This window comes from Anser brachyrhynchus, assembly GCF_964034855.1.
Source record: "Anser brachyrhynchus genome assembly, chromosome: Z".
NCBI classification, from domain to species: domain Eukaryota; kingdom Metazoa; phylum Chordata; class Aves; order Anseriformes; family Anatidae; genus Anser; species Anser brachyrhynchus.
Window position 1 is genome coordinate 29,301,317 of NC_137697.1, and position 10,908 is coordinate 29,312,224.

Consider the following 10,908-nt stretch of genomic DNA (forward strand, 5'->3'; position numbering starts at 1 on the left):
GGTTGAGCAGTGATTGCAATGTTTAATAAGTACTCAGGAGGCAGGCTGGTTGGAAAGAAGAAACAGCATTTATTAATGGCATGAATCATTACCACAGCTAGGTCTTCTCTAGCTTCTGGAAATGTCTATTTCACCATGGACATGCTTAGAGGCTCAGCTCTTGGCTACTTCATGGCCGTGCTTCCTAACCATAGCAGCGTTAATATATCCATTCCCATCCTCGTAAGCTGATACGCAGACTTGCATTTCCGTCCTTCCCCTGACACTGATGGGAGCGCACACAGACACATGAACGCGCACACATTCCTTTTAGCTATTTAAGTTAATCTCTGACAATGCTTACCTCTGAGACAGCATTTAATTGGTCAGTATAACATCTAAGATGATACTGGTTCACCTACTGAGTCTGTGCTGTTTTGATCTGTCCCCCTGGCATCCAGCTGATTGTCTCACAGTGCAGGGCCATCGTGTCTCGCCCTGGTTTGGCCATGTCGAACAGCCAGCTGGGGCTGGCTGGGCACTGTGACAGTGTCCATGCTTGTGTCAGCAGTGGCTTAGTACTTCCTCCAGCACCAGACTCTGATGGCACTGGAAACACATTTGGATTCCCATTTGGTGAGTCCTGCAATTGGTATGCTGTTTGTCAGGATGGCTTTTGTGAGGTCTTTTTATTTTTTCAGAGTGTAAGCTGTAAGTTCAGCCACACATTTCTGTAGCTTCAGCATCGTGTAAGATAGTAGAATGTTAAAATATCTTAATTTTGTTTTGTGGAGGAGGGATGTTCTGGAATTTTTTCCAGTTAGTTTAAATAATTATGTTACTCATGTGGCTATTATATTTAAAGAAAAGCCGATGCAGTTAGTAATAGGATTTTTCTTTTTCTTTTTTTTTTGTCAGTCTGATCACAGATTCTCTTGGCCCTGTTTGCTGATCCACATGCAAATACAGCTGGCGTCTCTGCTGCAGGAAAAGCTCGTCATTATGCCTCATACAGCTGCCATAAACAGTCAAGAAGAAAGGTGTAAGTGCCTTGGGAAATATTCCTGAAGCAGTAGCCCTTGAAGTGGCAGATAGCGAGGGTCAGAGCAGAAGGGTGAGACTGTGTGATCAGCCATGCAACTCTGCATCAAGTTAGTGGTCTTCAGGGCCTTCTGCAATAGAGCTGCAAGCTGGAGCAGAATTCTTTTGCAGTGACCAAGACTGTCTTACATTTTGTTCTGAGGATGTACTGATAGGGGAACAGATTACTAAAGTCTTAATGACTTAAAAACGCCTATTGTAAATATCTGTCCAATACCAGGTGAAATAATTTCCCAGCAGGTCCCCTGAGTGCCTGTTGACTTTCAATTTATGGAGAAAAAATTTAATCTGATCACAAAAGATATGTAGGTCTGCTCTATAATCTGCACTCAGTACTTCAGCTGTTGCTTTTATTTCATTTGAATCAGCAATTATGTTATCTTTTTTTTTTTTTTCAGTTTGTCTAATAGATGTAATGATTTTTAGACTTTTTGAAATTCAGAGATTTCTGTTTTCTTTATAAGGAACTTCCATAGTTTTTCTTATTCTGTATCATTCTCAACCCAATTTCAACCATCATTTATTACAATGTCAGGACCTTGTAATCCTTCAAAAAATTCTGAAATTAGTCTTTGAAATACCTCAGGAGCAGAACTAATACCATGTGGCATTTCTGGGGACTTGAAACCTTCAAATGGTATGTTTAAAGTCATCTAATTTACTTCATCTAACTTGCCAAAAGGCAAACCTTACCTACAAAGTTACAAATATGATTATTTCTGACATACTAACTGTTACCTCATCATTATTTTTCATTCAATAATACGTATATGTTTGTTTTGAAGTCATTTCTGGGAGGGAGTTATGCTTATAAAACTCTTATGACGCAGGCTATCTGGAAGGAAAACTTTTTATTAACTATCTGATGTTTTTGGCTGTGCATTGTTACAGCTTGAGAACACTTCTGCATGACTCTGGACATACTCAGATGCCTTTTGCCCTGTATTTGTCTCGTAGATCCAAATTATTTGTCAAGAGTCCTGTAATGCTACAACTGAGAACATCTCTTCTGTTTCTGTCTTGTCCTCAGAGCCCTTTCTAGCAAGGTACTGTACTGTCAGGGAAATAGCTGCTATATCACATTACTGCTTTTTCAGTCCTTATTTCTATTTACTTATTTCTGTGAGTTGGTGACTCCAGGGAGGGAGAAAGAACACAATTGCCACATGTGCTTCTATGGAAGATGAAGCCCCCAGGCAACTGTAGGGCTCCTTGCCCTCAGGAAGGCTTTGGAGTTGGGTTCAGTTTCCAGGTACTGACAAAGGAATTAATTGTCAGTGATTTGGCTCAAAATGTTGATAATTTTTGATGTTGGAACATTAGAAGAAAGTAGTTTAATTATATGTTAGCAAGCACTCCTTCTCAATACCAGTAGCACAGCTAACCACATGCTTGTTAGCTCTCTTAAACTCTCCCTAAGACTCTAAGTAATATCAACTATTAATGTGCCACCAGTAGTATTCTGATTTAAAATAATAATGACAGCAGTGGAAGCAGTTGAAATGGTCTAAGAGCTATGTGTAAGGTTGACTGTAGACTCAGGCTCTTAGTCTTCTCACATTTCAATAATTATCCCTCCAGCCATAAGGCAAGCATTTAATATTTCTGGTGAAAGCTGAGATTCCAGAGTACAATTATTCAGCAAGACTATTATTTTTTTAATTCATCTATTTGAGCAGCTGCATAATGATATGATAGGTCTTTGTATGAACACATCTGTTAGCACAGATACTTCCACAGGATCATTACCTCATCATTACTATATTCAGTCCTGTACTAATAATACGATACCTATCTGTACAGCAAGGTGCCAAACCAACTACAAAGACAGTTTGATGAGAAGCAGCGGTTGTTGATTTGTGAGCGCTCAAATGCTCTCTCTGATTTGCTGGGGACCAGCTGGTTGGAGTCTGAACTGAATCAAATAACATGCACTTTGGTGTACACCATCAGCTGTGCTGCTTTTTGTTGTTCCATTATGTCGAATCAAGGGAATCACAGTCAAACAGTCTTGATACAAGTCTGGGATCTTTTCCTGGTCTCACAGCATCTTTTTCCATCACCGCAACCTGGTTTCGTGATTATATTCTGTCTATGAAATGGCCTATGACCTGTTTTGCAGAGGAGTTTGAGACTTGTTTTGTTACACTTGCAAAACGCTTTAAAAAAAAAAAGCAAGCAAACAAACAATAAAACAATCTGCGAGAAAGTATAAGATTCTCATCCAAGGCCTATTCCTTCACTCTGTTTTTCACCCGAATCCCTTTCATGGTTTTGGTGCATCCTGTTGTGAGGTGGCAAACCCCTAGATGTGTTCAGCCAGCTGGGGAACAAAGGTGGAAGTGGGGCCAGCTGAAGGTGGTACTTTGACATTTGCACAAATGCAGTTCTGTATAGGATTTGCAAAGCCTTTCCCATTGAAAATATATTTTGGTCCACTGCAAGGTGACAGGAGAAGAAATCTGTTCGCTTGAAGAAGTATGAAAGTGAGGCATGAAGGTGTGAAGGGTAGAAGAGGAAGGACTGTGTATCTGATAAAGTGTGAGCACCTGCTCATATCTTCCTGACTCCCTCTGTCACCGGAGATTGCTGCTTCTGTTTCAGTGGGGAATAGGCAGTCCAGTTCAAAATTAAAATAAGCTAGGTAATTGCACAAAACAGCTGACAATACGAAGTCTCCATTTTAGTAAGTCATATGGCACTCCACTGTGCCTACACATTTCTCATCTGCAAATAAGCAATGCCAGATGGGATTGTAATAATTCCCATTGTTATGGAGCAGTCCTGATACTTTTGGGAAAGTGCTGTTCGAGAGCGCTGCATACTGTAAGTATTCAGGCCAGAATAAAACACTGCTTGTGTTCCATAGCTTTTTGCAGTGTTTTATCACTGAATCTCTGCCACAGCTCTGAACTGTCTGGTGTGGGATTCTGTTTCAACAGATAGGCAGTGACAGGTACTGTAAGTGGGCCAACAGGAACTTATTATGAACACAGAACAATAAGAAAGGTCTGACTTAGTGTGTTTGTGAAACTCCTGTCTGTTAGCAATCGACTTCCTTTGAAAAAAACAGAAATGGGGCCTCTGCTGCCTGAGGGTTGCTGGCGCATCAATCAACCCATTAGGTAAGTAAATAAAGCAATAAATGAAGAATAAATCACTTCTGAAATCCACCAACAAAAACTTCTGATATATAAATTACCAGAATGAAATGACTCATGAGCAGTTTGGAGGCAACTGAGAGGGAAAAAAGGAAAGGAAGAGCAGCACTAACTGTGAAATATTCATTTATCTTTGATCCCTCAAAATTTCCTTTACTCACTCCCATTAGTACACTATTGGGAGGAAAAAAAAATTGAAAAGAATAAGAAGAAAAATATGCTGCAGCATATTTGCTCTAGCACAGAGGGTGGGCAAAACTGTTGCCTTCACATCTGATGCCAGGTGCTTGCTCCACTAACCTAAAAGCATGTGAGGCCCTGACTGTCACACCACACAGCTCTGCAAGCAGAGCACCCAGCGCTCCTGGTGCTGCGTCATGCTGCCTCCTCACCAGCAGGCACAACAGGTACATGGAATCAGCTCTTGTGAATAATTCATCCCTTGTGCTCGACAAAAAATAAAGAAATAACACATTTGCTGGTAGATAAGTTCAGTGCAGGTGTTTTTATGGAGGGCAGCAAATTTAGAGGTTTTGTTTCCATGTGTTAATCATTTATTGGAAACTACAACAAAAAGAACCAATAACCCTGACAACTTCAGTAGGTATATTCTATGTGATGAAAGACCTGGATTAACCCCTTCATTTCATGAGAATATTGACTCTTGCAGCCTGCTTTTCAACTTGCCCCTGCATCCAGAGACCCCATGAAGATGTTCAGAGACTGGCCACCTGGGACTCTGCTCTCAGAACAAGGTAGGATGCTTCTCAGGGAGGCAATGCACTTACTGAGGTCAACCAACTCTTACAGCAGTATTGCCTGCTACAAAGCAGTGAGTTAAACAGAAGCCTAAAACAATATTTTTCATCAATATTAGGATATTTTGGAGCCAGCACTATTGTGGATTGGACCCTAAATGGTTTTAGTGTCACTTAAATATCCAGTAATTTAACACCAGTTAAATTGGCAGTAAAAACATCACCGACTGTTTTGAGCTGTCATCCTATTTATCTAAAATAGCTCCAAATTGTAATACTAGCTATGCTAAGCAATGCCATGGGGATGAAATTGATGGTGCATGTGCATAGGATTTTTTTACTTGTATTTTTATTTTTTTGTGGAATATACTATGAGGCAGTCTAACCAAGTTTTTTAATTGCTATTACTAATTTAACTCTGCATTGTTATTTATTTTCCTTGAAAGCACTGGGGGGGGGGGGGGGGGGGGGGGGAATGATGTTCCTGCAACAACTTTGAAGCAAGAAGTTCTTATGGATAACCATTTCCAATTCACCCTGTGCTCTGCCAAAAATTAAACAGTGCTTATTTACCTCTTTGAGTTATGTACTTTCCTCCAATCTGCCAATGGAGCAAGTTCTTGTATAATTGTTTTCCTTACAATCTCTCTTGCAGGTTAACCACAAATATCCTAATGTTTAGGACAGGGGAAGCGTTCAGTGGAAAATGCAAAGGAAGAAGTACAAGAACACCTTTCTTCTATGCCTGTCATTGACAACAAGCAACTGAAGTATTTAATGGAAACACACTCCATTTATCCATGCCTTACCTTGCTTACCTAGGAAAAAGGTGCCGTGATCCCTAAGTACATCATCGGATCAAAGAGTTATTAAAGATTAGTGTGAACCTAACTCCTCTATCTGGTCAAGCCAGCACTAGACAGGTGGGGCAGGTGTATGTCTTGTGCCGGGACAGGGAGGGCTGGGGACAGGGAAGGACGGACCACTCTGGATGCAGCACTGAGAGGTGGAGTGCTTTATGGTGCCTGGACAAAAGTGGGATTAACTGGTATCTCAGATCTCAAAACACTCCTGACATCTGGGTCAATGTGTAGCTGGGAACCTTAATGTGAAATAAAATTGTAATATTTCTTGGTTATTCAGACACCTCACTGATCCATTTTGCACAAAGGGAAATTTATCCTGATGTTCTAGCAAATGAACGTCAGCATCTAAAAGGCATGTCTTCAGAACCTCCGTGTAAATATTCCACCCTCTCCAGAGACTGGGCTGGTGCTCACTATGGACACTGCTGGGAGTCAGAAGGCACACCAGGCTGCCGATTCCTATAACCTGAGGCAGTGGTCCAACTTTTGCCAGGTTTCCCATGAAGAAAGGAAATTAAAGTATGGGATGACTTAAAAAATGAATTCTGGGCATCAGTGATCAAGGCTAATCCTCTTCTGCTATAGCTTATTTATAGGTACATCTGGATATTTACAAAGAACATGAGAAGTGACAGAGCCCTGGGAATTCTTAAACAGAGATGGAAGGATGGACCAACAGATCAAGTAAGCAGTATGTACTCTTACACGCTCTCTCCCTCTCTCCCCCTCTCCCTCTACCTCTTCCTCTCTCCCTCTTTCCCTACCCCACTTCTTTCCTTCTCTCTCCCTCTCTCCCTCCCTCCCTCTCTCTCATTATCTGCCTTCCTCTTGTTTTCTTCAGGCAGGTAATCAGACCTTGACCTTTCTCTAAGCTGGAACCAAATGCAATTGTTAATGTGCATCTTTCCTAATTTCTATGTTTGTGTGTTTGTTTACTCCAAAGCTATGTGCAGGTCTTTCTGTGAGACTGAGAATAAAGAATTACAGGAGGCTGTTGCTATTTCATTTTCAGTCAAGTGGTTTCTGCAGTATTAGATAGCACCATAAGCATAGCCAAAGAGACCAAAAGCAGATTTAGAATAGCTCTAAAAATGGTGAACTACAAAACCACCACAATACCTGTAGGATCAGCTCTTTTCACAGGCAAAATATGTATTCTGTTGTCCATTGTCCACAGACATCTATATAATTTGTTCTTAAAACATCCCATACATGTTGTACAACCTGTGTACATACGCTGTTTCACCTCTGCGTATCTAGGAAAGGTTTTCTTGTTGTTCCATGTTAATCTTTCTTTTCCCCCTATCCCCCTTCAATTAAGTAATCTGATACCCTTATAGGCACAGAAAGCAACTGATGAACTGATGACAGCCTCTTTTGTAAAACCATTTGTGTACTGAAAAATTATCTTTGTATCTCGGCTTCCTCTCAGGCTTCCAAACTAAACAAAACAAATTTATTCAGGCTTTCCACATGCCTCTCATTTTTGTTACCTTTCCTTGGACACTTACCATATCATCCTTTTTTTCTGATCAACTAATTCTGTCTTCGCATAATCACTACTGTTACCCTTCACTGTGATACTGTGTTATATAAAATTGGCACCCTGGAATCCAACAAGATAAAGTATTTCAGCATGACCTCAAATAACAATAAACATAACCAAAATGTTTGTTGTTTTAAAATGTTAACACAATCACACTGGCATTTAAAGTTACAGCAGAATATGTAACGGATTTTAAGATATGTGCAAGAGATTTTCAAATGGCAACAAAATAACTTTATTCTTAAATTTACAATGGATTGCTAAGTAGAAGAGTGGCTAATGCAGTTGTTTTAAATAGCTGCAAAAGTGAAACTTTATGACAGGAATACCTGGACACCAGTACTTTGAAATGAATCTCAAGCTCTCTTTCCTAGAGACAGGGAATAGTCTTGAAAACGTTATTTTATAAAAGGTAAGATTGAATAAAGTTCAGCTACAGATTTTCTCTTTGCTGAAATGCATTACATTTGTTTATCCAAATGCTAACATTGGTCCTGTGTGGCAAGACTGTCACATCCAGAAGGACAACGATATACCTTATAAAATGTATTAGCATTTAACTGTAGTGAAAATGTTCAACCAAAGGTTGTCACAGCTGAAACATGTTTGTTCTTCAACTTCTCTGGCCAAATGTGGATGACCTATTCTGCCTTTGCTCATTGTAGATTCCAGTTTCAGACTTCCCAGAATTTTTGTAGAGGAATAATTCCCAGTGAAAGGATGTGATGATGTGCCATCTTAAAGTCATACGAAAACATCGTTCCCAGTACAGGGCAAATGTGCTGTTTCGGAATAGATACAGATAATACACAGATACAGGTAATACACAGATAAAAATGCATTTGTGATGCTATGCCTCCTGTGGTTTCTACTCAAATTCAATGGTTATCCTATTTGTCATGGCCAAACGCATCATGTCTCTGCAAAACTGGGAATATCAGCTCAGTGACATGGTTACATTTTCATGGGCTAACTGACTGAATTCACACTTTCTGTATTGACTATGCAGAAAAATATTTGCACAGTTTACCTCCAGAATGCTGCAATTCCTGCTGTATGCGGCATTTACAGTTATCTTGGAGAAAGATTTCTTACCTTTCCATTATGTTTTCCTTTTGTAACAGCTCCTAATTCATGCTGCTGCACCCCGGTAATAACTTTATTTTCAGGATGGGTTATGTCTGAAGAGATCTTGAATGGATAATACTACTTGCTGTCATTCCATTACTTTCTTTGTGATAGTGAAAATTCCAGTGACCTAGTACAGCACTAGTGAAAGATGCCATTCATGTGTATTTCATATGTAATATCTACAATTTTAAAATACATTTAATAATTAGCAGCAATAAACCCTAACTGTTATGGAAGCAACTCTTGCAACAACGACCAGACAAGAGGTTTACTTCTGCACACACACATTCCATCAAGTGAAAATTACTTCAGAGCTTATCCTATAATTGCTGCATTTAGCAGTGTTTACATTGTTTGGAACCCTTTCTAACAGGTTTTATTTTATTTTATTATTATTTTTTTTTAACAACTGAATTTCTACATACAACAGCAAACATTAGTCTTTTGAAAAATAAAGTTCCATCTGCAGTGAATGGATTGTAGTTATAAATGATGTCCAACAGTAACAAACATAAAAAGCACTGATAAAGACGCTTTCTTCATCGGAAGATGAAGAACTGGTCCTTCTGACCACAGCAGGTTCTCATGGCCCTTCTGCACAGCAAGATAATAAAAATATAAAATATTCTATTTCAGATGAACATATATATATTAACAAGATAAGTAATACCTGGTCTAAGATTATCAACAGTTAGACTTCCCTCACTTTGGTGGAAGCAATGTATTTAACCCAAAAGTCAATATTCTGGTAATGCCTGTTTGCAGGCACAACACAATCACAGACATGACAGGCTGTCACTAAGAGGCAGCTTTTATAAAACCTCAACACAGAGGACCATAAAAAAATATTCATGTAAAAAAAATACCTTCATTGCTTGGATATCTAATACAGTACAAGCATATGTATTAAAAGACATTCTGCACCCTTCCAAACCATGTAATAGTAATGTTCAAAAACAACCTCTAGAATTAAACAGATAGATTTGGTTTTATACCATGGTGTCTCCCTTCATAAGCTATGGATGCAATGCTTTTTATTCCTCTGTCACCGAGCAATCAGCGTCACAGGAATTCTATTTCTAGTGTTGAATTTTCTAATTGTGTTTTATTAAATCCATTATCTCAAGAAGATAATTACTACTGACTTTACGAACGCTACTCAATGAAGAATGGTGATGCACTCCTGAGGAATGATGTCACTCCTCATTTATTTGCAAAATAAAATCTTTCTTGAGTGAATGGAACAAGATCGTCTAGTTTTCTCTTCACTACTTTTAGTAAACCATCAGGTTTTTCTTTGGAAAAGCAACTGTAAATTTATGTGCAACCAAGAGCAGGATGAAAAGAAATGTGGTTGCAGGAAATGCATCTTTAGCTTATAGAAACAAAATGCTCTGTAAAGCGTGGGGTAGGGGGAGAGAAGGGAAAGGGACTCTTTCTTTTCCCTTCAGCCATATCTTCAAGTTTCCACTTGATGTTCCCCTTTGTGTTTGGAGTTACCGCTTACTGTGTACTGTACTTCTATTCAGAAGTTGTAACAGATATTGCAATGGCTTCCATGCAAGCATTAAAAGATACGGCCTCTATCCTGAAAAGCACTACTTGCTGCTCTTGATGCTTTTCTCCTACTTTAGAGGGAGGGAAATCACTGTATCAGAGACATTACAAAAGACACAGTATGCTCTAGAAAGGACAGACTGAGCAGCACTGTATTTTTCCCAGTGGAATGTGTTGTCTACATTCAAGCCTTTTTGGCAAGATCTGAGTAGGGACTTTTTGTTTTGGAAGTCAGCAATTCGCTTATGACTAAAACAATACAGTAATGCTATGTGCTATATATGAGCTGATGTGATTTCACTTCGGTGCTGGGATTGTCAAGGCAAAGCACACTGGCTGGTACCTTTAAACTAGGAGTAAACCTATATACCTATAAAACTAGTTATATACCTATAAACTAGGCATACACTAAGTGTATCACTTCACATTTCATTATTTCATCAAAATAATTATAATAATCTGGAAAGTTTACATTTCCAGATTACATTACGTTACATTTCCAAAGAAAGGGAAGAGCCATAGAATCACAGAATAGAATCACAGAATCATTAGGGTTGGAAAAGACCTTCAAGATCATCTGGTCCAACCATCCCCATACCACCAATGTCACCCACTAAACCATGTCCCTAAGCACACGTCCAACCTTTCCTTTAACACCCTCAGGGATGGTGATGACACCACTTCCCTGGGCAACCCGTTCCAATGCCTGACTACCCCTTCTGAGAAGAAATGTCTCAAAATGTCCAACCTGAACCTCCCCTGGTGCAACTTGAGGCCATTCCCTCTAGTCCTATCACTAGTTACCTGCG

The 10,908-nt window shown here is 39.4% G+C and overlaps 1 long non-coding RNA gene across 1 annotated transcript; it reads left to right on the top strand.

The window, feature by feature from the left end:
* Positions 1-4,569: 4,569 nt before the first annotated feature.
* LOC308186099 lies at positions 4,570-8,264 on the top strand. The gene is made up of 3 exons (XR_013943912.1): positions 4,570-4,996; positions 5,655-5,828; positions 6,451-8,264. It is a non-coding gene; the product is annotated as an uncharacterized lncRNA (long non-coding RNA).
* The last annotated feature ends 2,644 nt before the right edge of the window (positions 8,265-10,908 follow it).